Raw genomic sequence first — 27,944 nt, forward strand, 5'->3', positions numbered from 1 at the left:
TCTGTACTTTTCTAAATTTTCTTCCTTACACGTGGGTTGCTTTTACCATCAGAGGGGAAAGGCATTACTTTAAAGAGCTACCGTGGGTGCAGATATATTAAAGACAAATACCTTTGAGGAAACATCTGGTGAAGGAAAGTAGAAAAAGTGCTACCATCGCCCTCGCTAAGGAAACCCTGACCGCCCCCCAAGAAGTGGGCCTATGAGAAATCGGTGAGAGATGCATCAGGAGGTAACGGGAAACTGAAGGCAAACTGCTGGTACCTCCTGTCTCAGCAGATTGTTCTTCAATTAGAAAAATGGCAGAGTCTCCCTGGTCAGTGCTTACGAGGCTTTAACCGTATCATCTACAAAACTAACATTCTACCTGCGGAGGACACAGGGGAGGAAAGAAAGGACCCAGCACAAAGCACTGGAAAGGAGGATTTACCTTAAAACTAATAAAGCTGAGCTGTCTGCAGAACCGGCAGGATGGTGCAAGCGGGGCAGAAGCAGCAGCGGACCTTCCACAAGTTCATCTACCGCGGCGTGGGCACGTCCCACGAGCAGCTGGTGCCCGTTGCACGGTGCCCGTTGCACAGCGCCAGCGCCCGGCAGCGGCGGCTGAAGGGGGCCTGTGGAGGAAGCAGCACGGCCAGCTGAAGCGCCTGCGCAAGAACAGGAAGGAGGAGCCTCGTGGAGAAGCCCCAGGTGGTGAAGACACACCTGCGGGACCTGATTGTCCGGCCCGAGATGGTGGGGAGCATGGTGGGCCTCGACAATGGCAAGACCTTCACCCTGGTGGAAATCAAGCCTGAGATGATCAGCCACCACCTGGGCGAGTTCTCCATCACCTGCAAGCCGTTGAAGCACGGTCCACCTGGCCTCGGGGCCACCCACTCCTCCTGCTTCATTCCCAGCAATGGAGGCACAGACTTCTCTAACGGAAAAAACAAAACAAAAACAAAAACAAAAAACAAAACAAAAAAAAAACTAATGAAGCTGAAGCTTCAGGGCACTCACTCCCGCAGCCCCTTCCAAGACCAAGGACTACGTTCACATGGTCATTTCGCCAAATTTGCAAAAGTAAACTATGTTAACAACCAATTATTAATATGACTGCAGTCGTTTCCATTTTGACTTCCCTCTGTGACGCTGCTGCTCACTCAGATGGCATTAGAATGGCTGTGGCTTTGGGACCGTTCATCTAGTCAGAGTCTCCTAGCCTCTCACTGTTGACATTGGGAGATGGACACTTCCTCCTGGTGGGAGCTGTTCTGTGCATTCAAGGTTTAGCAGCATCTCTTGCCTCTGTTACCAGATTCCGAAATGTCTTTAGACACTGCCAAACATCACCTGAGATGGAAGGAAGGATGCAAACAACACACACGCCCCCACCCCCCACACACACCTTCAGAACCACTGACCTACAGGATATTGAGTTGGGGACACGTGTAATTTGGGTTTAGAGGGGTATAATTCTACCACTGACAGCTGTCCTGGTAGGACTGGCTTTCCTTAACATGCCCACATCTTTCTGTGCTGACTCATCCTATGTGACATGAAAGTGTGAGGCCACAGGGGGTGTGTGTGAGTGAACATGTCCATGGCTCTTGAAACTTAAAGTATGTGGGTAGTGGAAGAGAAACAAGATTTACAATGTATGGAGCTAGAAGCTACTTTACAGAAAGTTCTTCCCAACAGACGGGTTAAGAAGGGGTTTCTTTTCTCATCAACACATAGCAAAATGAAAGTTCTAATGCATATGAATTATAAATGCACCAAATAAGGAAGTTTCATGTATTTTTGTATGCAACCAATAGAAACTATTCTGACATAAAGAAGCAAATTGTAACAAACACATTTTCTAAACACACAAAAATCATTATTTCCTAAAGAAGGAGAGATACATTTTAAACAGAAGTAATGAACAGGCTCCTAGATTTCTCCATAATCCATCAAATGAAGAGGAAGTAATCCTATGAACACATTAGAAAAAGATGTTGCCTTTTCCCCCCATTTACATGAAATTAGTGCAATGGATGAAGGTCACATAAACCCATAATGCTGGACTGAAACAAAAATGTCAGTGACATACTGGTTAATGAGTGCTGTCAATTCAAAGAATATTTGGATTTATTATTTCACAAGAAAATTTGAAGAGCCCTGAAATAATGGAGCTCTTCCTAAATTTGAAACAATGCTAAAATTGTACACAATCCCAATAACAAGTTGTGAAACTGAAAAATTGCTTTTTAAAACTATCAATAGCAAAAATAGAAACCAAAATCAGGTTACTTTCCTCAACCATGCCAGAAGAAAGACAAGATTATCTTCCTGTTCTTTCAACAGAAAAGTATAACATAAAATGTCATATGAAGAGGCAGCCATGGGTATGCAGATCAAAGATATAGGAGAAAACATATTATATGGCGTCAGGGATCCAGTAGTTAATTAATAAAAAATTATGTTATTATTCTGGATGTTGTGAAGTTTGTGACAATTAGTGGCTTTTACATTTCTTAATTTTGAGATTTTCTTCATTCTAGTATGTTTTTAATTCAGACTTTTGTATTTTTTTTCTTATGGGAATCCCCAAATTGCATACGCTTCAAGGCCTCATCAGCCCTAGGTCTGCTCCTGAGCACAGGCCCTGGATGTGTGTTCTGTCAGGTCATATTCACACCCACTTATGAGTCCTGTATTATCCCTTTTACAACTAATCTAATTAATTGGACCATATCCCTCTCTCCAAAACATATTAAGGACTCCGAGACTTAATTTAGAAGTACCGAGAAGTCTACATCACGGAAGAAGACTCAGCTAGCCTTCATTCCCAGACTGTGGAGTCTGTCCACGTGTGTTAGTGACTCTGGTATCAGAAAATAGAGCCAACACCCCTCAGAGCTCCAGCAGAGGCACAGAAACTCTGGAGCTGGCAGTTAACATGATTGAGCACCTATCCAATCAGCTATGAACGAATCAGCTCCATTAAGTTATCTCCGGTTTTTAAAATATAAAAGATATGTTAGGTAAATTATACACTGAATAGGACAAAATAAATATATTTAGTTTATCAACACACTGCACTAAACAGGGACCAACGGGAGCTATGTACTTATGTGTAATATTAGGCCATTTACACTGATAATATTTATTTTGGTATTCTGAGAGGGAAGATTTTTAGCCTTGTAGGCCATCTGGGAGAGGTCTGTTAAATTTTCCAGAAAGTTCCATGAGTGCCAGGACTATGTGATAGTATCTAGCACAGTGCCTGGCACATATATGTGTTGAACAAGTAACTGTTGAATGAATGAGACTCTACCCCTCTTCCCTGCTTCTTGGAAGTGAAGGAGGGAAGGATGTGAGTGAATATGAGGAACCATTTCCTTTGTGCAGTGATCCCTGTTTAAAAGGAGAAACCCATTCTTCAGATTACAGAAGTAGATTCTTTTAAAGGAAGCAAGGATGGATTCCAGTGACTAATGCAGACACATCTTAACAGCATCAACAGAGCACAAGATGAATCCTCTGAGAATCCAACGGCAGCTAGCTACAAGGGGCTATTTATTTATCTTAAAGACTAAATTTAGCAAAATTTTTTTTCATATCAAAAATCAGGCAATCCAAAGATTGAACCTCTGGATGTAATTAATTGTAAAATATTTTCGGTTTCCATGCCTGCATTTCTACATATCTGTTAGGACTATTAGCCAGGAAAGCATATTATATATCCTCCTCAAATGTGTGATTTATAAAAGCTGCTTCTATCGCAACACTGATTTTTATTACATAGTGGGACCATTTCCTTCCTTCTCTTTTGAAAATGTACACCTCTAACACCATATTCCGCAGGAAAAGTTTTCTACAGCCAACTTTATAAAAACATTATATTAAAAAAACTTCTAAAGATCATTCCAAAATCCTGTCCTCACCAATGACTGGTTTTGTATTCGCTAGACCCAAATCAATATACAACATTTCTATATTCTCTTGCTTTTGCCTTTTCTAGATTTTTATTTACATGTTCATCCTATTTTTAAGGCAGTATGAGATGATCATGCATAAGACTGATAGCTTGCTGCTTACTCTCCATCTCTGGCATTTAGCTGAAGTTCATGGTACAACTTTTCCACTCTGGTCCTTTATATTTCTTCCTGTCTACTTACCAATGGTCAACCAGAGTAAATTAACTGTCACTTAAAATAGATGATTTTCCTATTAAATTATCAAATTACTAACCCCATTTTGTGTTCTATTTGTAAAGGATATTACTTCTTTCAAACATATTTTTCAAGATCGCATGGCTGGTGACAACCTAGTTTTCCAAGTTAATTACTTTTGAAATCAGACCACTGGGGTGGGGGGAGCAAAAAATTCCAAATGATTCAAAATATTATAGCAATAGACTTCAGTTATATTTCAACTACTTTCACAACAAACCCCAGTGTCTCTTTTGGTAAATAAATAAATAAATAAATAAATAAATAAAATAAAATCTCATACCTTTATTGAGAAACACAAACTCAAGAGGCCACACATTTTTAGAAAGATTTCAAACTTACGGTTTATTTCTTTGTGCTTTAAAATAATAGGAAAAAATAATAAAAAGGAGTCTAGAATAAAACTGCCAAAATGCAAATTTAAATTCTTCTAGCTACCTGCTCATGGATATTTACAGCAGCTTTATTAATAATTGACAAAATTTGGGAGCAACCTACATGTCCTTCAGTAGGTGATGGATAAATAAACTGTGGTCCATCTACACAATGGAATATTATCCAGCACTAAAAAGAAATGAACTACCAGGCCATGAAAAGACATGGTGGAAACTTAAATGCATATCACTAAGTAACAGAAGACAATCTGAAAAGGTTACACAGAGTGGCATTATTCCAACTATATGACTTTCTGGAAAAGGCAAAATTGACAGTGAAAAGATCAATAGTTGCCAGGAGTCCGGAGGGTGGGTAGTGGGGAAGGATGAACAGGCAGAGCACAGAGGATTTTTAGGGTAGTGAAAATATTCTATATGATACTAAAATGGGGAATTCATGTGTCATTATACATTTGCCCAAACCCGTACATTTGTCCAAATAGACATTAGAGTGAACCCTAATGTAAACTATAGACTTGGGGTGATTAGGATGTAGGTAGACTCATCAATTGTAATAAATCCCCCTCTGGTGGAGGATATGGACAAAGGCTTAGACTATGCATTAGGGGGCAGGGTAAATGGGAGCTCTGTACCTTCCTCTTGGTTTTGCTGTGAACCTAAAACTGCTCTAAAAAAAAGTCATTAAAAAAGGAAAAAAAAAAAAGGCAGTGCATCTCCTGGGGAGTGAGTCTATTCCCCTCATTGGAGATTTTCAAACATGATGGAGGACCTCACTGTCAGAGTTGTGTACAGGACCCAAGCAGTGAATGGGTGCTCAGATTAGATCATTTCCAAGGTTTTTCAAAACCTCGGGTAATATAAGATACAGTCAAAACAATTTAAGTCAAAACTCTACAAATAAAATAAAATGGAGAAAAACTCTGAAAGCAAAAAAAAAATTTTTTGAATAGATAATTAGGAAATTTAACATCAAAACAAGATGGTTAGTAAGGCATAATTATTGTTTAAAAAAATTCTTCTGGCTGAATTTTAAAATCTGTTGTAAGATAGGCAATCGAATGATGCTGGTACAAGTTCATACCAATACTCTGATAGTTCAATTGCTTCATGTTGTTTATAGTGAATTGAGTGCATTGGACTCTGACCATGGACTCCATATCCCAGAGTCTTCCTTCTGAAGAGGTAATAGGCCCAAGGACAGGAAGTCCAAGTTGGGAGAGGGGCCAGTAGCTGACTGCCCCACAATCAATCCACACATGACTTTGGCTCCTAGTGCCACCAGAACTAACACTTAACACATAGGACCCTGATGAAGTTCCCAGAGGTTACGTAAAATTGGAGAGGAAATAAAATCTGCAGCTGAGTTGGTTAGACTGCCCCATCGTGGGATTCATCTGCTGCTAGCACAGCCTTCCTGAGCTGGAAACAGAAGCCAGTTAACCAAACCCCACCTCCTGAGACCCAGAAAGGGGAATGACCAGCCGCGGCGATCGGCCGCAGCACTGGAATGGGGGACTCAGGGCCCTCCACTTGCCTCTAAAGTCTTCATAGAGCCTTCCCGTATCATCCCGCCCTGAAATAGACCCATTCTACTCCGTAACCCTTAAAGTGATTGTGACTGACGCTTTCCATGGAAACTCTACTTGCCTTCAACAGCAGCTCTTTGTTAGCACCAAATTCTATCCCATCTAGCCCATCCCTGAGCTTGCCGTGCTTTAAAGTGGGTGCCAAAGGAGGAAGATAATGATGTTAATTGAGTCTTCTCATTTCTCCCATAAAAGTTATGAAATTGCTGGATGAAGTGAATTTATTATAGAGTAAATGTGTGGGGGAGCAGGGGGTGGGGACTGTTCCACTCCAATTCCCGGGTCTTTGGCTGATGAGGCCTTTGAACTCCTGCCCACACCAAGCCCATGAATCCGTGTCATCGACCATGTGCATTTAGATAATTGAAATAATACAGATGAAATGGATACAAAAGATCTACTATTTCATGAATAGCGACTCCTTTCTATCAGTGCATCAGCAGGGAAGCAAATTAGACCACCTACATTCCTGCTTCATACAAAAAGATGCTATCATTTTGCCCATACCTTTCTACCATCCCGCCTATTTTCATGTTCTTTCTCAAAAAGTGCTAATATGGTCATAGTATCTACACAAGCTTCTAATCAAAATTATAATAATTCTGAATGGAAATGATGCGGGAATTTCTACTAATGATAATATACAGGAAGAAAATTGAACACAAATGTTTATATTTTCTGTCTTCACCGTGGTTATAAAAAGCTTAAGCATACAAAAATTGGAAGGTTAAAAACTCAGCTTACTATAAACTTTGAAATACTATGCTGAAAAAGAATAAAAGTGTTCATATGTAAAGCCACTTAACCTGCTATAAAGTCAAGAAAGAATATCATTCTTAAAAATTAAATACCCCTAAAATAAACAGGGTCAGGAAGGCATTGTTGTTATGAGACGACTTCATTAATTTTGAACACGATTGTGAATGTCCAAGCCTGGTCTAGAATCCCAGGGATGATGATAAATCATGCTTCACCTCCCTTACTACAAACTAACACAAATTTGAAAGTGACAAAACACATATGATTCAAAAGGATTTTTCTAGATCCGTTTCCAATTTCAATATTGGTTTTTCTATCTGGGATTGAACTTCAAAATGCTAAAACAAACCATTGGCCTCCAGTCATAAAGAAACTAATGGATAAAGAGAGCACGTACTATTGACCAAAAATGCCAGAGAAGAAAGCTTCTAAAGGAAATCTCTGTAAAAATAAACATGTCGCTAATCCATGCATGATGTTACCAATGCACTTTGTCGCTTGCCTTCTATGTCACAAGATGACATTGTGACAGTGGTCAAAGTTTAAATAAAACATGGTCACCTTAGCAAACATTTGGGAGCTGTTTCCATCCTTCCTCATGGCAGTCCCCCTTTGTCATCCTGCACTGCCTCTGCCCCTCGGAAAATCCTTCTCCCTGAAGATAATTCTTCATTAGTGTCTTTTCCTCAGAGCACATGAAAGACACTTGATATATATTTGTGAATTAGTTAATTAATTAGCGAGCCCTCCCACATGTCCAAGGGGTCTCTTCCACCTAGCCTAACAACCCAGCAAGAGAAAGGTAATTTCCTCTTACACGGAGCCTCTGGAACTTGCTGCTTAAACCATCTAGATACCTCCTTGGCTTGACTTTCAAATTGTGTGTTTCTCCACATAGGGGTGCTCGCTGGAACTTTTTCTACAAGTGCCCAGATTAAACCAACAACAACAAAGGATAAGAAATCAGTAAGTCAATCATAAACAAACTCTCATTTCTCTCTGCTACCAAATATAGTCAAACAAAACCAAAAAACCTCCGGCACGTTCTGGGGGACTTTTTATTTCCTTTTTTTTTTTTTCCATTCCTTAAAATGTGGGTCTCAGCTCTCCATGAAGGCATGAATTCCAGCATTTCAGACTAGGCGGGTGGTTAGTAGAGAGACTTGGGAGTTTCGAGGGGTAAAAGGACACCAGACCAGGCTTCATGGGATCAGAAGAGCCCTCTGTCTCTGGGGATATCAGTAATAGGCTTTGTACAATTATGAGAAAATAACAGTCATGGGCATCTATTTGTCAAGCCACGCATAGACCGCTCACCAGAAGGAATTCACAATCCAGTTCAGTTCCAGAAGCACCTCACTGGGCATCTATGCAAGGCCAGACTCTGTGTCAGGCCAGGGGGAGTCAGAAGTGAGTGAGTCGCTGTCCAGAAGGGAGACATAAACAAACAATTGTAACACACAAATGCACCTTTTGAAGTACTCAGTCCTTCGTTCCCCAGATCTCATTAACAACCGCGATTTCCCTTTGTCTCCAAATGTGTTAAGATTACTTATGAGCAGTGATCAAGCTCTGACATTCCTAGGAGAAGCCATTTTATTTTAAACATGATCCAGATAAGAATTTGTAGGGAGGTAGAAGGGGTTCTTCCCCTCCTCCGTTTGAGAATCCTGGGCCAAACGCAATGCAGCGTCCCACGCCAACATGGGGCAACCCAGCAGAGCATGCAGCCAAGTGGAAAAGGCTCGTGTCTACTCCAGAGGCTGCCTCAGTAGCACTTGGAGCAGACACTGCAGACAGCCAGGAGGCCGGACCCAGGACCTCAAAGGGCACACACTGACCTCCTGGAACAGCCAGAGAGTGGGCGCAGGACCAAAGGAAGGTCTCATCAGCAGAAAGGGGCCACTGGTCACTGGCAAATCTGAGAAAGACTAGGTGACACATTTATCAGTGGCAGACATCAGGGAAAGAGGCCAGCAAAACACACAAGGGCAGGGCTGCCTAGTGATGCCAGCAGCCACAGTGCAACTCGGGCCGGGGAATAACCAGAGTCCATCATGTAGACCCAGGCACCATCCTGATGTAGATCCAGGGACCGGCCCGTGAGAGCAAATGCAGCCTCCACGCCACACACCCAGCCACTATCTAAAGACAGCAGGGCACTCGGGATGGAAATTATTAGAGAGGAAATTAGAGCAATCATCTCCAAAGTCAGGTTTATCTAGGGACACTCTTTATATTATTGATTAGGTCTAAGGATGAAAGTGGATTGCGTATTTAGTTATTTTCTTCTTAGCTAGAAGGGTGGAGGGTCCTACAAAGGATAAGATAGTTCCAGGAAAGGAAACTGTATTTTCTCCTGTGCATCTGAATCGCAGTGGACCACCCACTGACAAAAAGAAAGGGGTGGTGAGGGTGTGCCAGGCTCAGAGAATGAATGAAGTAAAAGTACGGAGTTGGGAATATGAACAACACATTTAGGGATTAAAAAGATTTTCAACTTGACTGTAGAAGAAGGTTTAAGAAAAAGATCCTCAAAGGTCAGGGTAGTATGGAGGCTTACAATTCCCAGGATATGGAATTTAAACTTTATTTTGCTAACTTTAAACTTAAGTCTGGTTTCACTAAGCAGCGGCTTTCTTTTTTTTCTGAATTTAAAAAAAAAAGCAAAATTTCAAATGAGTGTCAGCATTTCCCTTCAATGCTCTAGTCTGAAGATCTTTTTCTTTTATCTAAAAATACACTAAGAATTCAACTACCTACCAGTGGAGGGAAGAGAGGTCCTCAGGCTAAAATAAATCTTGTGGACAAGAGAAGCTGAATTCATTATATGCATGTTCACGTAAAAAATGATCAAAATGAGCAAAATAATAAAAAGAGACACACAGTAAAACTGTACCACACCAAGGGATTGCATGGTTTTACTTTCCACCGGACTGTAAACTGTCTGAAAGAAACAAAAAAAGGCATGTCTGGGTTGAATTTCAGCACATTGCATAAGGAATTAATTACCTTCAATTTCAAAACTAGCCTTTCTGGAGTTTGATTTCAGTTTGGGGTATTTATGACTCTGAATTATTTTTACACCAAATTAGCAGGGCTTTCCCTTTTCTATTACCTATGATACAAAAGGAGCTGTATCCTTCCCTGTTGTACAGCAGTGCAATCCTCATGGCCTCATTGGGAAAGATGGCTGTCATCAGAAGGCCCCCCTGTCTATCCACTCCCTACAAGGTCCAATAAGGGTGCCCCCCACACACATACAGTAATTGAGCCTCTTCAGCATTGGGTGGTGTCATCTGACAGGCCAGAAAGCTCTACAGCAAGCACTGAGCAATTGAGTAATACACTCATTGTCAAGGTCTCCCTTTCCATGTTAGTCTCATGCCTGTCCTTTGTGGGCATCTGTGGCTCACATGCCACCTTACTCAAAATTTCACTAACTTAAATTGGAATTTCATCTGGCAGTTTGGGTTGGCTTTTGTTTGAAAGTCAGTGGTACAGTGCTTCTACCACCCAATTAACACGGGCGCTCAAGTTACTGAAAGGACTGCACACATGGGATTGTATGCAGTTCTTCAGCTGTGCCAAGTTGTTTCACGTCCTTTTCTTCTGCTAAAATACCCTCACCCACTTATCCCCTGGCAAACCCCGACACACTCTGCAAGACCCAGCTCAAACGCCACTGCTGAAGGCTTCTCTGGCCACACTGGGAGAGGGGACCTTACACGGTCCCTGACTGTGGTATACATCACTCTTCATTGCACTCATTGGTAAGAAGTCAGTCTTCCCACCCTGACTAGGAACTGTGAGAACCTTCAGGATAAAGAGCTGATTCTAAGACAACACTTGGCAACTAGGAGGTGTTCAATAAAGGCTAATTGAACATGATGGATCCTCACAAAGGACGAGACAACTGGGTAAAGCTGTATTAGGAGATGAGCAAGTTGTCTCAATGGATTTGCTTTGCAGTGAACTTCGTTGAGTACCAGAATGAGGTGGCAAGTGGGGGTGGTGGGCTGCCAGTGTGAAATTCAAATCCATGATCATTAATTGATGTATAATGATGAATAACTAATGAAGGGAGAGAATATTAACCAAACGAAACATCAGAGTTGGTAGGATAAGTAGGATCCCCAAAACTGACTTGTTAACGGGTCTTCCATACCACAGAAATCTATAGGAGGTACAAATGCCTATACACGTGTAGGTGAAGCAGAGAGATGCAGAGTCTGACTAGCTCGGGTGGGCTGGACGAAACACCGATCCTTAGAGTGTGGGCCAGACCCCCAGGCATGAGAACCACTTGCAGTGAATAAGGATCTCTGAACGTACAGCCTAGGAATCAAACTTTCAAGCACATGCCATGGTGATTACCACGTACAACTGTCTGAAAACCTAAACAGAGAAGAGGGTGATTTCCCTGCTGGGAATTGCAACCTTGAACTTGCTTCCAAAGTGAATTTCCCTGGAGAAAGTGTGATCTTTTCCAAAAATGATGTAGGAGAAATTGCAAATCTGTACAGAAAAAATGAACAAATGTGTATCTTGACCTCTACCTTAAACCACAAACAAAAAATCAATTCCAAATGGTTTATACATCTAAATATACAACATGAAACAATAACTCTTCTGGAAAAAAAAAAAACAGAAGAATAGCTTCACAACTTAGAATAGGAAAAGATTTCTTAACAGGTTCCAGAAAGCACTCAACAATTTTTTTCCTTTAGAAAAATATATATAAATTGAAATACGTCAAAATTAAGAACTGGTGTTATCAAAATATATTATTAAGAAAGCCACAGAAGAAATGAAGATATTTGCAATATCTGTATCATATTTGACAAAGAACTTATAACCAGAATAAAGAACTCCCATAAACCCATAAAAAAAAAAAAAGGCAACTTGACAATAAGAGGGACAAAAGAGTTGAACGGGCACTTCACAAAAGGAAATAAGCATACGTAAGGGTATCCAACACAATTAGTTATCAGGGAAGTGAAAATGAAAACCACAGTGAGATGCCACTTTATACCCAACAGAATGGCTGAACGTTTAAAAACCTGACCATGCTAATGTTGGCGAGGAATATGGAGCAACCAGGGCACTTACACGCAACTTATGGGAGTAAAAATTGGTACGATCGCTTTGGGAAACTATTTGGCAAGATCTACAAAAGACAAACTCAGTGACACAGGAATTCCGTGCCTAAGTATGCATGCATGTGTCCATCGAAAGGCATCTGAAAGGATGTTTAGTAGCACTACATATAATAGCCAAAAACAGGAAACAACCTGAATGCCCTTCAATAGAAAAATGGGTAAATAGTGCTATATTCATACCATAAAACCTCCCAATAAAATTCGATCTGTAAAAAGAACTGAAGAAGCGATGCATGGATGAATCTTGAGCCCACTACCCTGGGAACAAGAAGCCAGACCCTGAAGAGTACATTCTGTGCGATTTGATCTGTGTGAAGTTCAAAATCAAGTGAAACTACCCTATGCTGATAAAAAGAATAGGGGTGACCTTTCAGGGGTGTAGGGAATGAGAAGGGGCCTGAGGGATACTCTAATATTCTATTTCTTGATCTGGGTGCTGGTCACATGGGTGCATTCACTGTATTGAACCTCATCAAGCGGAACACTTAGGATTTGCGCGCTTTTGTGTTTTGGGATGTATGTTTACTTCTCTAAAAAGCATACTTAAACAAAAAAAATTTCTTAAACAAGCCCACTTATCTGAATAATACTTTGGCATCAGCATTCCACAGCCTCGCACACTCTCCCATCCAACAGCATCACTAAGCTGGCCTTCACCCATAAAGCCACTCTTCTGTATGATTATAATGGATTTCTGCATTTATATGGCGCCTTTCCTCTGCCGAGATCAAAGGGCTCTGCATAATAAAAGATAGCATATCAAGTGCAGCATATCAAACACAGTTAGGTCTGAGAGAATAAAGGGGAAATATTGAACTCGGGGACATATAATCTCGGAACCTTGTAGACATAAAATAAGTCATAAAAACTGTATGTAAAAACAATCATAAACATCAACTATTAAGAATTCATTTGTGTGAAATAAAAGGCCCGCTGCTCCTGAGGTTCCTTTCTGACTCTTCCTATGGGGAGGACAGAGAGCAGCGCAGGCACTCGATTTAGGAGTTAGACTCAGAGGCACCACTTTGCAAGATTTCTCTGGAGTCAACTTGGCACCTCACCGCAGTAAAACAGAACAACTAAATAAACTCTCTGTGCTGCTGTTCAAAGAGCTTTCATATGTGCTTTGAGATATAAACTCACGAACCCTGACAACTAATTAAATGGGCCTTTTTCATATTCGTGAAATAAATATTCTATTGAATATCTCTCTGAGGCATATACAATTATATACATCGCTTTTATGTTTTACATTGACACTCATCAAACGTGTTTTCCTCAAACTTCAATTCTTAAAATCACCAAGGGAAAATGTGCACGATGAGGACTTTTTCACTGGCCTGAGGTCATTTTGGAAACCTGGGTGGGGTGACATTCTGAGTTGGGCCAGTGACTCCAGGAGATATTTCCATTAGCCTAACAAGGGACATCTTTAGGTTTGTGGATTGTGAAAGAGCTGCTCAGACAGCTCTCTGTAATCGCTACACATGTGGAGGGAGAAAAAGGAAAATAGATGGTCTGGAATCAGTCACATAATCCACATTCCACTCACGGATAACTTCAATAAAGGGAGTCAGGTAAAAGAGAACAGTGCTTTCATTTCGCGTGTGTTCCCTTTGCGACGGATGACAATAGTCCATGACAGTGGAGCGGAGGAGGAGGACACGGGCTGTTTGGAAGCACTCTTAACGATGGAGAACCGCATTAAATTCTCACAACAATCCTATTAAGTTGGTAGTTTATTATCTCCATTGTACAGATACAAAAATGAAGATTAAAAAAAAAGTTAACTGACATGCCCAAGGTCGCACTCCATAATAAGTGATAAAGCTAAGACTTCAGCCCAGGCGATGTGTCTCCACAGCTTGTGCTCAGTATTTAGCACTAGAGTTTATGGAATTAGGTGGAAGGGGTACTAAGGCATTCATTCCATGGTAAGATTGTGTGTTGGAGGTGCCTTGTGATTCTGCAGGGGCCCGTGGTTTACAGGGACTGCTCTGTTACTCCTGTGATCTGTCATACACTCCAAAGAGAGAAAGGCCTACTTCCCTAATTAGAAATGGATCGATAAGTCCCATGTCCCTACAGAGACCGTCCAAATGTGTGTCAGGACTCAGGTACCCCTTGGAATCGGGCATTGACACAACTCACATAAGTTTAAAATAATATAGTCACTCCCCCATCCATTGTTAGAGTTTGCTCTTTCTGCAGATTTCTGACTTGTCCTTATTGCCAGGCTTTTAGTCTAACAGCATTTACAAAAGATTCCCTGGAAGGTAAATTCACGTTCCTTGCAAGCCCTATGGAAAAATACAGGTTTCCTCCTTGGACAGTAGCAATGATTCATTCATAACAAGAGTGTTGCTAAGTTGTTCAATAGGAGACCAGTCTGTGGGGAAAAAAACAACAGCTAGGAGATTTTCATCTGACCAGGAGGTCACTTTAAAATTCAATTTAGTGACACCCTTGTGGGCTTTCCCTGGCACCTAGAATATATGGACTAATAATTGGTAACAGCTGCTTGTCTTGACTGGAATCACTCTATTTAAATAGCTCCAAGATTACACCCTTGGCCTCAGCTTCTTTATATACTTTGGAAACAAACTACTGTGGATGCCCAAATGTATTCAGACAATGGAAGAAATTATTTATGGAGACTGACCACATCCAGAGCTGCGAACCTCATTCATTGCCCTGGTTCAGTCATCACCACCCATGCAAAGGAGAGGGGACAAAATGACAAGGTCACATGGTTACTTTTCCCCAGGAGTCACCCTGAATAAAAGTTACCCTCAGATTGAAGCACTTTTTCATGACCTTACTCCAAAACACAGTTGTTGCATTTGACTCCACTAAAAACTGGACTTAATTATCCAGTTTATTCAATCTGACATTCCCAGAACATGTGAGTCTGGTGTGTCCCAAGTGAGGTCCTAAGCAGCGAATGAGATTTCTATCGAATGCAAGATTTACATATTTTAACTGAACATTTCAAATGACACTTCAGTTTCCTTCCCATTTGGGCAGTTTTGTCCAGTTTTATGTTTTTTTTGAATCACTGATTCCACAAAGATTGATTACATGCTTACTGGGCCAAGTACTCATCCTTCAAAATGGCTTGAGCTAAATTTATTCATGCCAAACACACTTGTAAGCTTCCTATTCCAATGTAAATATCCAACAATAGAAAAGTAATAAAATATAGCATGACATATCCACTTGGCAAAATTTGATAGACCTATTCACAAATAATGACAGTATCTATAGGATTATGAAAGAAATTGGGGAAATTAAAATAATATTGTTAAAAAGAAGCAAAATAGAATAGACTTGTGATGACAACTATGTACAATTCTGTACAGACAAAAGGTGGAAAAGAGAGAAAAAATCAAAAGGAAATAAATATTCTATATTCTGAATCTCTCCAGAAATATTCCAGAAAACCACACAGATCAACAACATGAGCATGTAAAACCACTTGAATGCGTGCCTATAGCACTGTGAGATAGAGAAAACTACAAACTTCAAATTATGTCTGAATAGGGAAATAATTGACCCAATTCAGAAGAGCCAGTTCAGAAAAGAAGGAAAGAAAGCAGGGGCCTGGGTGTGGACAAACAGATACAACAACCCCCAGAAAGAGAATGCCTCCCTTGGATGGGAAAATACTGAACACAAGTCTGAGACATGGTAGATTAGAGTACTGGTCACTGACAAATAAAAAGGAAGGAGCTTGAAAGTCTGCAAAAACAGAGATGGGAATCGTGGGAAAGGACCGCCTCAGAAGGAGAAGGGATAACTTGGAAAAAGCCTTCGGAGATTTGGTGGTGAAGAAAAACAAGAAAGAACTGGAAATGAAGAGTACTTCAAAAACGAGAAAAATCACAAAATCAGAAGACACAGCACCACCATCCCTAAAGGGTGGCAGGGCTGGGGGTGGGATTTTTAAGAAACTGTACTTCATACACAAACAGAAGAAGAAGCTCTTGAATTAAGAAATCTCATGTGTAACCTAAACCTTTACCTCCTCACCTATATCTACCTGAGCAAGAATTCTTGCTAGTCCAAGAAAATGAAACATCTCAAAATGAAGAGTACACATCACAATATCCATACAAAGTTACTATAAGAAGAAAATATAACATAAAATCAAAACCTTTTAGCTGATGAATATTCTCCCCCCAAAACAATAACAAAGCAGAAGAAAATATCAACACCTCAATCTAAATGAAATATCCTTAAACAAGCATTTGGAGATACAGGGGAAAAAACAGCCTGACTCAGAAATTTTAAAACGAAGACATAAATGGATAAAAATGAGGAAAGGAAGTTTTTAAAAAAGACCAAGTCATTTTAGAAATTATGACTAAATCACAATATGCCCAACAGAAAACAGAGATATTAAAAGGTATTCATGAAAGGCATAAAAATAAGCAAAAGAATGAAAACAAAATTAAAAAGCATGTAACAAGAATAATTTAAAAGATCTAATGTATGAATAATTGGAATCACTGACAAATTGACAACAAACCAAAGGCATAGAATCAATATGTAAAACTATAATCCAAGAAAAAATTCCCAGAGATAAAAATCAACATACATTTACATCATGTACATAATGAAACGGTCCATGGTGTATCTAGTAAGAACTACGCAGAATGGTCAACTTTAAAGACATATCCTACTAAACCTAATATTACATTTCTAAAGAAAAAAAAAATTCCTGGGGGCCTCCAAGTGAAATGACCAAATGATTTACAAAGAGAAGAAAATCAGTTTGGCATCAGATTTCTCCACAGCGGTAGTACAAAACAAGACAATAGTGGATCAGCAACTTCAAGAGATTTGAGGAAAGAAGGAATAAGCCAAGGTCACACGGACAAAACATAAGGCTATAGAAGACATACACAAAACAGTAATGTACATTTAATGTATATTTCTTGATCTTTCCACTTTGATAGTAGAATGTATGAAACATAACACAAAAATTGATCATGTGTTAGGTCACAAACTCTCAATATGTCCCACAAAGGGGAAATAAAAACACATTCTCTCCCTTACAATGCAATAAAAATTCATAACAAATTTGTTCAAACAAATTGGCCTTTCCATCTGGAAATTTAAAACCCTCTTTTATGTTTTTCTTGAGACATATTGGATATACGACATCGTGCAAGTTTAAGATGTACCACATATTAATTTGATACAGTTATATTGCAGTATAGCTGCCACTATAGCATTAGTTAACACCTCTATCATGTCACATAATTATCATTTCTTCTAGTGCTGGGAACCGTTACGATCTAGTCTCTTAGAAAGTTTAATGTTTATAATACACTTTTGTTGTCTGTAATCACTGTACCATGTATTAGGTCTCCAGGATTTATCTACTCACTAGTATGTACCCTTAAATATCCTCTCTCGCATTTCCCCCAACACCTAACCACTGGTAACCACAATTTTACCCTCTGCTTTTACAATTACAGTTTCTCTTAGATTCCACATATAAGAGACTACACAGTAGTTGTTTTTCTGTGTCTGATTTCAACATATGAATTTAAGGGGAATGCAAAGCTTCAACCTATAGCACTTTGTGACAGCAAGAGAGGTTTGCATTCTGAAGATTTTCCTTTGGAAATAAGTGCAATTAAACAATGGCTCTTGAAAACTTATTCAGATTATTTGGCCAAAGTGAGGATTGCATGTATCTGCTTTTCCACAAGCTCTCAGTCATGTTTTCAGATTAGCAATGACCGGTCACACTCAGCAATCTGTGGACAAAAAACAATTAGGTGAGCACATGCCCCAGGCCTTGCTGTTTTCCCTTCGAAACTCGGGCAAAATTACGGACACCGTTTATTTGTACTGACTATGTCCTTATCCTTATGTTCATCCATTTCAGAATTGACCTTGAGGCCGCACTGCCGATATTATCTGTGATCTACATTTTCATGGATCTGCAGGATGAAAGTGAGGAAGTGAATAAAAATAATGTCTCTCTAAGCAAGTGTGTCTGTCTACAGATGAGTGTCAATATTTTAAAGAGAAAAAATGCCAGCCTTTTATTTCTTTTAATTCCGACCTACACTCGGACTTAACTGATTGGATAGACCAAAAACAAAAAACAAAACCAAAAAAGCACAATTGCTTCTAAAGGAGAGTAGTGAGCACAAACTGGGCAGTGCCCTCATGTTGCAGAAATAAGAAATGAGATAGACATAAATGGGTCGTTCTCAGCATCCTCTAGCGTTCCCTGGGTGTTCTTCCTTCTCTGAACACATTTTTGTGAAATTATAAACTTACCTATTTTTCAGAACTTTATTAAATTAAAAGCATTTTAATCTTTTGAGGAATGAACCAAAGAACAATGAAGAGGATAATTTGTTTCTTAATGGATGCAATTTAAAACCTTGGCAGTCTCTTTTCATGTAAACATTCCTGTGCTCTGAGCTCAGGGGGTGAAGCAGAGGGACACACAGACTCCAGAGAGAAAGCAGGTCTTTTCTAATGGAGGCCAAATCAACACAGCTCTTATTAAACAAAGTCTAGAAGGATTCCATTTCAAGGCAGCACTGAATCTGGGAGCAGTCTCACTCTATATCCCCCTAACCATAAGTCCCAAATCTTTCCAAACAAGTTACTTATTGCCCGTTGGCTTCCAATTATCCAAACCATGGAGAAAAATGCGAGTAGTGGTGAGGACATGGGAGGGGATGCTTCCAGAACTCATCTGATGAAGGATACTGGCTAGAGAAATTACCGTCAGTCCTTGGCTTTGCCCATCTAAAGGAGACGCACGCAGCACATGCATGAGCAAAGGCTTCACCTCTGGGGACACTCTTACTTCCAAGGCAGGGAGGCAAACTAGACACTGCCTCGTTATTCCAGCAAAACATCATTTCCCTTAAAAGAACATAGTGCTACTGATTCCTTCACTGGAAATTGACAGAAATGCCCAGCCAAACATCAACAGGGAAAGGAAACCCTCTTGAAAAATCACTTTGTCCATTCCTGGTCTCTGGTTAAAATCGAAACGAACCAGACATCCCTTTTTTTTTTTTTTTTTAAGATTTTATTGGGGAAGGGGTACAGGACTTCTCTGGGGAACAACGTGCACTTCCAGGACTTTTTTCCAAGTCAAGTTGTTATCCTTTCAGTCTTAGTTGTGGAGGGCGCAGCTCAGCTCCAGGTCCAGTTGCCGTTGTTAGTTGCAGGGGGCGCAGCCCACCATCCCTTGTGGGACTCAGAGGAGTTGAACTGGCAACCTTGTGGTTGAGAGCCCACTGGCCCATGTGGGAATCGAACCGGCAGCCTTCGGAGTTAGGAGCATGGAGCTCTACCGCCTGTGCCACCCGGCCAGCCCCAAATGAACCAGACATCTTGAAGTTAGCACACACAACCTAAAATTTAAAATGTCCATAGAACGAAATGGATTCTTTTTTGTCCGCAAGTTCGAAGAATGAAAGAAAGGTACTTTTCTCTTTCTAAACTGAGTTTTTGTCAGCTCTTAATCTAAATGGAGAAACCTTCCTATAATGTTCCAGAAATTTATCCTTCACACATTAGAGCTATTAAGTCCCAACTCAGATGAAACTTCTTCAGTTGGACCATCTTTATTCCTTGATCATTTCCTCACGTGCTTTGCATCTCATCATGTAAAGACGTATTCCTAAATGTATCAAGCACATGTGTATAATATATCCATGCATTATAAGGTCCCGGTTCACACACCATCCAAAATTAATTCAAATATACATGTCACCTATTTAGGAGTCAGAATAGTAAGTAGTTACCTTAGGGGGTGGGTGACTTGTTCTGTTTCTTGATCTGGGAACTGGTTACCTGAGTGTATTCTCTTTGTGAGAATTCATTGGGCCATGCCGTTATGCTTTTTTTTGAACTTCCCTGTATGTGTATCTCTACAGTAATAAACTGTTAATAAAATGTTTGCCAAAACCCAACAAATCATGTCGCCTATTGACTAGTAGCTTACCAAGCACAGGTTCCTCATGTATCAGACCGAAATCTTCCCCTCGCCTATCTCTCAGGGTTGTTGTGAAAAACAATTAAGATAATGTTGTGAGGGAACTTTGTAAAATAGGAGATAATATATAAATGGGAAGTATTGTTTGGGGTGCTGTTCTCAAGGATGATGAGCTTCCCGAAAGGCTACATTCACATTTTCGCAGGACCAGTTCATAGCCATGTAACACATTTATAGCTGTATATGTAGACAAAGCAAAAGAAATACATACATGATTTACACATTGTTATACCACAGTTGGAACTTCTATTGCCCAACCCTCCTCGAGGCCACAGTCCCAAGATAGACTATTTTGCAACTAATTACTTACAGATGTGAAATCATTTCAAGTGTTATGAAAATAGCCGAATGGGTCCTGGAATGGTCCACGCTGAGGATGGGTGGACAACATAACAAAACTGTTGTTATTCTCGGCTTGAGGCCTTATTTTGTGGCTCTCAGTTCTGTCTTCTTTTGGTATCCTACTAGGGAGGCATTCGAAACTGTATCTATCTCATTAAAAACAAATCCAGATTGGGTTTCTTTTTTAATTATTCACACTCTCAATCCTAGAAACTGAAAATATAACGTTAGCCCTCCATTGTTCTCAGATGGTGTTTAGTTTCGGCCAATTGAAAAGATAAATTCTTCAAGAAAAATGAAACAGGGGCATTAAGTTACTTCAAACTAGAAGGAAGCAGAAGGAAATAATGAAGTCCCTCTGAAGTAATAAGTGGGAAAGGGAAATTCTGATGGAAAGAGCTAATGGCATGGGATTTTGTCTTTCTCCATCGCTTTCAGGGAAATATTTAGCCAGTGTTAGCAACCACTACAACAGATTGGCACTATTATTGCTTTAAGCGATCATTAAGAAAGAAAAGAAATTTCTTTTGAATTTCAAGGGTGAAAGGACCGAGCTTGAAAAACACAATCCCCACACGTGGGAAAGGACAAAGGTAGAAGGAAAATGTTTGCTTGAGACACCATGGGACCAAGCTCTCCCTGCCAGAGCAGAATCAATCTGACAACAAATAATTCATGCAGAAGCCTAATTTGGGGTGGAGACAGAGGGTGTCAAACCTAGTGAGAGGGTAAATTGATACAACACGAATAATCTGAATTATCAATTCATTCATGTCTCAGTTGGCTGATGCGTGTCTTCAAGTAATTATTTAGACTTGGATACATAGGTGCTATAAATTTCTGAGCTTTGGTAGCTACCTGAACACATCTCTCTGTTGCTTTAATACGTTGCAAACAACTTCACTTTTAAATAAATTGTTGGACACTCCAAAAAAGAATCCTTTTACCTACCATGGAATAAGAAGTAATCCAGATGCAAGAAGACAAGAAGAAGAAATAACTCCAAAGTTCCAAGGGAAAAAAGATTTTGAACTGGAATTCTATTGATGGGGAAAATATTATTCACTAAAAATTTATCAATCAAATACCCTTTCTGTAAGAATTATTAACAGTTACCTTCTGGACAAAGAAACAAACAAATGTAAAACAGAAGTCCAAGAAAAGAGGAAATGATGGGATCCAAGGAAAAGCAATAAAGAAATTAGAAAAACTCATCAATAAACTTAAAAATGTATTGATAAGACTGGTATGTCAGGCATTTGTCAGGAATTATGCCTTAATAAAGGCATACTATAAAAAACATTTTTAATATCAGCATCAATTTTTTTCTTTTCTTGGGTTGTTCCCATCTACAATAAAAATCGCTACTGTTAGTTCTTCCAAATGTAAAAAATTCTTGCCTCAGAATAATCCAAATTGGTGGGAATTGATTTTTTTGGAAGCAGAGTAACATTCATTGCTCTCCTCTTTTGTGTATACTTGAAATTTTCCATAATAGAAAAACATTACAAATTTCCTCCTGTTGAAAGACAAGGAGCCTTAGCAAAAAAAAAAAAAAAAATTAGTTTATGTTGATGTTTAAAAGAGATACATTTACAACAAAAATATTCAGAAGGGTTAAAAGTAAAGAGATGGAAAATAATATACTAGATAAATGCTTTCAAAAAAGAACTCGATGGGATAATATTAGTATTTCAAAAACATAACCCAATATGAAAATATTAGACATGACAAATAGAGAATACATCAACAAAGGTAGAAAAGTTTTAATGAATCGTTATGCACCTAGATAGTAATATAAAACGTAAAAATTGTTAGAACAATAAGGGGATATTAACAAATCCAATGTCATAGTGGAAATCTTGAACCTAATCAACAAATCATGTAGGGCAATCATAAGTATTCAAAATCTACAGAATATTTACAAACGATGATGCAATGGTCTTCAAGGGAAAAAAACTCCAAAAATTCTAAAAAGTAATAATCACGGGGTGTTTATTCTCTTATCATAATTTAACAAAACTAAAAAGTAACATAGAGAAACAAAGAAAAAAAAATCCTCTTCACAGAAAATATTTTAATACTTCCTTTTAAATAACTTGAATACCAGAGGATATCAAGCCTAAAATCTCACATTGTTTTCAAAAGTTCTGGGATGCAGCCAAATTGGTACTCAGAGAAAATGTTGCCATCTTAACTACATGTACTAGAAAGTAGGAAATACTGAAAACAAAAGAACTAACCATTCAGGTTAAATGAACAACAACAAAAATAAACAAAATAAACCTATAGAACATAATAAGTAAATTTCATCCCACTATTCCATTATTTCTTCACCTCAGCCTGATCTTTCCTTTGTTGTTTTTATTTCAGACTATGTTTTGTTTTTATTTTCTTTGTTTTTAAACTTATTGCTGTAGTCTAATCATCTTTCTAAAAATGTCTTCTAGAATCCGAATTAGATCGTTTTTATCATCTTTCAAGATGTTCTCTTTCCCTTATTCCACAGTTTTTTTCCCACCAGTCTACATTGGAGGTTGTTTTCTTTTTTTTTTTTTTTAATTTTCTATCCTCTACAGGGAGCGTTATCTAAACCGAAGTATTTGTCAACACCCTCTATGCATCGACTTCCCACAGCTCTGCTGACTGCTCCCTTGAGTTCTGATCAGATCTGCACATAGGCTGATATGACTTTAACTCGCTGCCCAATTCCAGTTAACTGGTGGTTGCTCATTACATTTGGCTCTGCTGTGATGAGGTAGAATTTTTTTACTCCCCCTGCTGCTGAGAATCTGAATTGGGGGTACAAAATAACTGATTCATGTGGTTTCTCCAGAATCCATTCTTGTGCCCAAGGCAGACGTCACTGATAAATAATCACGGCCACCCCACTGAGCCTCACACTCTTTCTGCATACAATTCTCCAAGCAGTCTTCCTTATCTGTCAGGAATTGTCATATATAAGATGACTTCCATTTTTCCATTCTGCTCCAAATCAACGGAACATATACAAACTCCTGTCTCTACCATGTTTCCCCGAAAATAAGCCCCGATTAAGATCGTCAGCCAGACGGACACATTTAGTGCATTATGACGATGTTCCAGAAGATGACATGACTGTATTTGAATATATGTAGATTGTTGTGCATGAAAAAATAAGACATCCCCTGAAAATATGCCCTAATGCGTCTTTTGGAGCAAAAATTAATATAAGACCCAGTCTTATTTTCGGGGAAACGTGGTAGTATACACTCTACTCAGTGTCCCTCCCAGGGCTCTGGCGTAGCTGCCACTCTTGGCCTGGCTTCTCGGTAACTGACTTTCTCCTCATAGCGCCTCCCATTTAGAAAGCTATCCCCTCCCTCAACCCAATATATACATAGCTCAGAGGTAAAGATAACATATCGAGCTGTTTTTTGTTTGTTTGTTTGTTTTTAAATAATGTTGCGACCCTTTTGGATAACCTCAGTGACCCCAACTTGGGTCATAACCTAAAGTAGGGACCCAATAACTGGCATTTAATTTCTGACAGATTTCCAGTCATCTACATGTTGACTTGAATTCAGTTTGGAATGACCTAAAATTAAATTACATTGTCTTTGCTCTTTCAGAAATGAAGTGTCTTTATCATAGCTGCCCACTACCTACATTTTGAGCATTTTAGACCCCAAAAAAGTATGTACAGAACAATAATCTTACAATGAATTTAATGTCCTACTTACTTCCTCAATGTCATTCATTAAAGTGGATAGTTCAAAGAGAAACTCCTTACAGACGCTCCTGTATTTGATATTTAATAGCGACTTTAAGAAACCTACCTTGGGGAGGAAGGCCTTGGAGCCAGTCAAAGCGCACAGGGTTTTTCCAGAGAGAAGCGACAGAATTGCAATGCAAACTGATTAAAGCAAATCAAGGGGGTGTTATTGGGAGGGCAGTGGGGTAGCTCACAGACAGGAAGCGCCGGGCTGCATGGATCCGGCTACTTCCGGGACCTTGGGGCCTAGAACCAGGGCCTGATCCTGGCAGGCATCTCTCCAGCCTTCATTCGATTTGGCGTGGCCCTGGGCTCCTCCTTGGCACACAGGCTTCCTCCACACAGCAGGACAAGGCCCCTAGGGGGCCTCTAACGTCACAAACCAAAGACAGAAAGACCTTCTCCACTAGCGCATCCCAGGCTCGACCATCCCGGGGAGGGTCTGTGATGGGCCTGACTTGACTTTTGGGTCCATACGTCCACCATCCACTAGAGACACTGACCAAGGGGGTGGGGTGCTCTGAGAGTCCAGTCCTGGAGTCCAAACGCAGGGTCTGTGACCAGAGAGGAATGGAGTGAGAGTAAAGGCATGCGGGAAATCAAGGAGCCACAGCTTCCACAGCCAGAAATGACCTCCCTCACGTGTATTGCAACAGCTAATCCTGAGCACGTGATTTAATGGAGGGACGGGGGGACACTGGGTAGCTGATGCCTTCGAAGCCCCTAGAAGTGGGGTAGCAATGACGAGGCCAAGGCCACCAGAGGAGAGTGTTACCCACTCCACCCGCTCCCCCTAATTCCATCAGTGGAGAAGGGCGGCCGACTGCGCACACCTGTACCCGTTTCTGACGCGACTGGTGAGTGTGTCCACGGTGCTCTCTGCAACCCATCATGCAGGACTGTGCCCACAGCTGCAGAAACGTTTCATCATTTAGCCCAACTTCAGGGCCAGATCATCCTACCTTCCTTCACCTGACAGGTTTCAAATTCTGACCAGGCTCTCCCGCCTCAGCTTTTATTTACAGCCTATCCTGTAAGCACACGCACCGTATACTTAAACATTGTTATCAACTCCGAGTCTCTCGAATGGTGCCTCGGTGAATTTTTTTGAAGTGTTTCCTACAAACATGCCCTGAATCTGTTTTACTTGACACAACCTGGGGTTGGACAGAAATACACAGCTGGGATAACAGCACCAATATAAGAGATGGTAGACAATGCGGGCATCTGACAGGTGTCAGTGGAAAAGCCTGGAAACTCTCTTTAATGATACCTAATATGTCAGGAAGTACGCAAAGTGGTGTATATCTAGGATTCAATTTAATCCTCACCACAACCGTGTGAGAAAGTATTGTCAGCTTCACAGATAAGGAAAGGGGCTCAGATCGGTTAGCAGGGTGCCTGCCCCCAGAGCTGGAATTCAGACCCCAGGCTGCCCCACTGCACAGTGCAAGCAAGGTCTTCCCCTCCAAGCTCACCCACTGCCCCCATCTCACACATTCCATGACGGAAGCTTGTAGGCTCCGGTGGGTCTTACCCTCCTTCTCAACAGAGCATGTTAGTCCAAATGGAGCCCTGCACGCACCCACCTCCAGACTGAAACCCAGGCACTTCTGAGCAAGGCAGGGACCTGGGAGAGCAGGGAGCCTGCAGGCTTTTATTCGTGGACCTCCATGGGGCAAGGGGCCTGGTGAGGAAGGTGTTTGTACAGCTTTTGAAGTAGCGTGGCCAGGCGCCTGGGGACCAGGGGAAAGCCGGTGCCATGCATGTGTCTGCTGTTGATTCCCAAAACAGTGCTTTGGACTGGACTCTGAACCCTGAAGAGAGGGGCTGTGGCACTCGGGAAAGCAGCTATTTTCACAAGTCAGGAACAACTCAGAGATGGGTTAGCAAACGGTGGAGGACCAGGTAGGAAAGTTACGAACTCCAGTTCACATGGAGAAAAGGTAGTCTAGAGGCAAGAAGCCTCCCTTTTACTGACCTCAGAACCACATTTTCCAAGATAGTTATATGAACACAGTTTTTACTAGAGGAAAAGAAGTCATTTTTCCTCAGAACAACTCTGCAGTTAAACTTGTAGAGTCTATACAAAGGAATACCATAAGTATTCCTTTACTGTTTCATAAGGAAGCTATTCCAAAGATCTTGGGAAGGTACTAGTAAAACCTGTAAAAATAACACGATAAATATATTTGGGCATTTACCTGATAAAGAGCTCCTCTCTTATCCCTAGCCCAATATTTTTGAAACCTAGGGGAAAAAAAAGTTAACTTCACCAATATCACTACGCAAAACAATTGTTCATATGTGTCACGAGTTCCCAGCTTTCAGAACCTGTCCGCTGAGTAATAAGATGTTTCCTAAGAAATATTTCCAGAATGCATCCCCACCCACCCTCCACCCGCAAAATATATCTGGCAGGTTTATTGGAAGAAAAGGCAATCAAGTGATTTTTTTTTTGTCTTCTTCAAAACACAGTATATGAAACTCAAATCAGTGACTATATTCGTACTTTGCCTTATGAGAAAAAAATAAAAACAGTTCAATCAAATCAGAAGGAACAAACAGATGAAGAGAAAGGACTTTTGCGTAAGGTAATGCTTCACCCAGCGGCATGCAAATAGCTCTTTTAAGGATTAAGCACTCAGGCAAGTGGCTTCCCCCACACAGAATGTCTTCATTCACAGGCCTTGTTTGGTTTGGTTAATCCAACTCTGAGCCACCGGATTGGGTCACACAAATGCTTTAGAAGGGGTTAGACTGCCCTCTGCTCCCCCAGTTGAAAGGTTTCAATGATCCCTTGTCACAAACCAAAGAAATTCTTCCTTAATTAAAATGAAAACATTGCCTCACAGCCTCCAGGCAACCCAGTCACTCAAATACACCCCAAAAGAAACCACAAATCAGTTCAGTGCTTTTATTGACATCTGTCTGTATTTCCCCCGTGCTTTGTTGTTTTTTAAATACAGAATACATGAGGGTAGCAGTGCGGCCTTTTAATAAACTGTATATGTTAAAGCCAATACATCACGGACCCTAAATAATTATGTTCTTTTATTGTCACGGACTTACGGGGGGGGGGGTGGGGTGGGGGTGGGGGTGGGGAGGAGGACTTGCTGAGGCCTCCAGCCCTGGGGTGGGCAGTGGCAGTTCTGAAGCCCAAGCCCTAAACTCGAGTGGGTCCCACTGAGACAGGAAAACACGGGTCCGGGACAAGGCAGAGAGGCAGTGAAGCCGGAACAAATGAACAAGCCAGGGGGGCACCCAAGGGTGGGAGCGGTTACACTGGGGAGGGGCAGCTTTGCAGGACGGGGAGGGATGCTGGGGGGGGGGAGATCTGCGAGGGGCGGGGCAGCTTCAGAGGCTCTTGGGAAGGCGGGGGAGGGGGTGCTCTGACTCACTGCTCATTTACAAACAGGAAACAATGTCCAAGAAACCTTTCCATTCACATTATGATTCTGAAATAAACGGAAAGCGGGTTTCCCTCTCTTCTCCGTGGAATCTGCAGGACGCTGACCACCTCTCAGGGCAGTTGCTGCTGGTTGTTGGGTACCATCGCTGAGCAAAGGGGTTACAACCAGCCAGGTGAGGAAAATCTGCTGAGGGCTAGGAAACACCTGCAACGGGAGAGACTCCGCCCTTCGAGAGGACAGTAAAGGAAATACTGAAGAAAACCCACCTTCTCATTTGAGCACGGACC

General features: G+C 40.7%; 1 pseudogene; it reads left to right on the forward strand.

Moving 5' to 3' along the window:
- Nucleotides 1–471: 471 nt before the first annotated feature.
- Nucleotides 472–27,944, forward strand: part of LOC117012088 (40S ribosomal protein S15-like) — a 28,207-nt pseudogene continuing 734 nt past the window's right edge.

Source organism: Rhinolophus ferrumequinum, chromosome 20 (genome assembly GCF_004115265.2).
Source record: "Rhinolophus ferrumequinum isolate MPI-CBG mRhiFer1 chromosome 20, mRhiFer1_v1.p, whole genome shotgun sequence".
NCBI lineage: Eukaryota > Metazoa > Chordata > Mammalia > Chiroptera > Rhinolophidae > Rhinolophus > Rhinolophus ferrumequinum.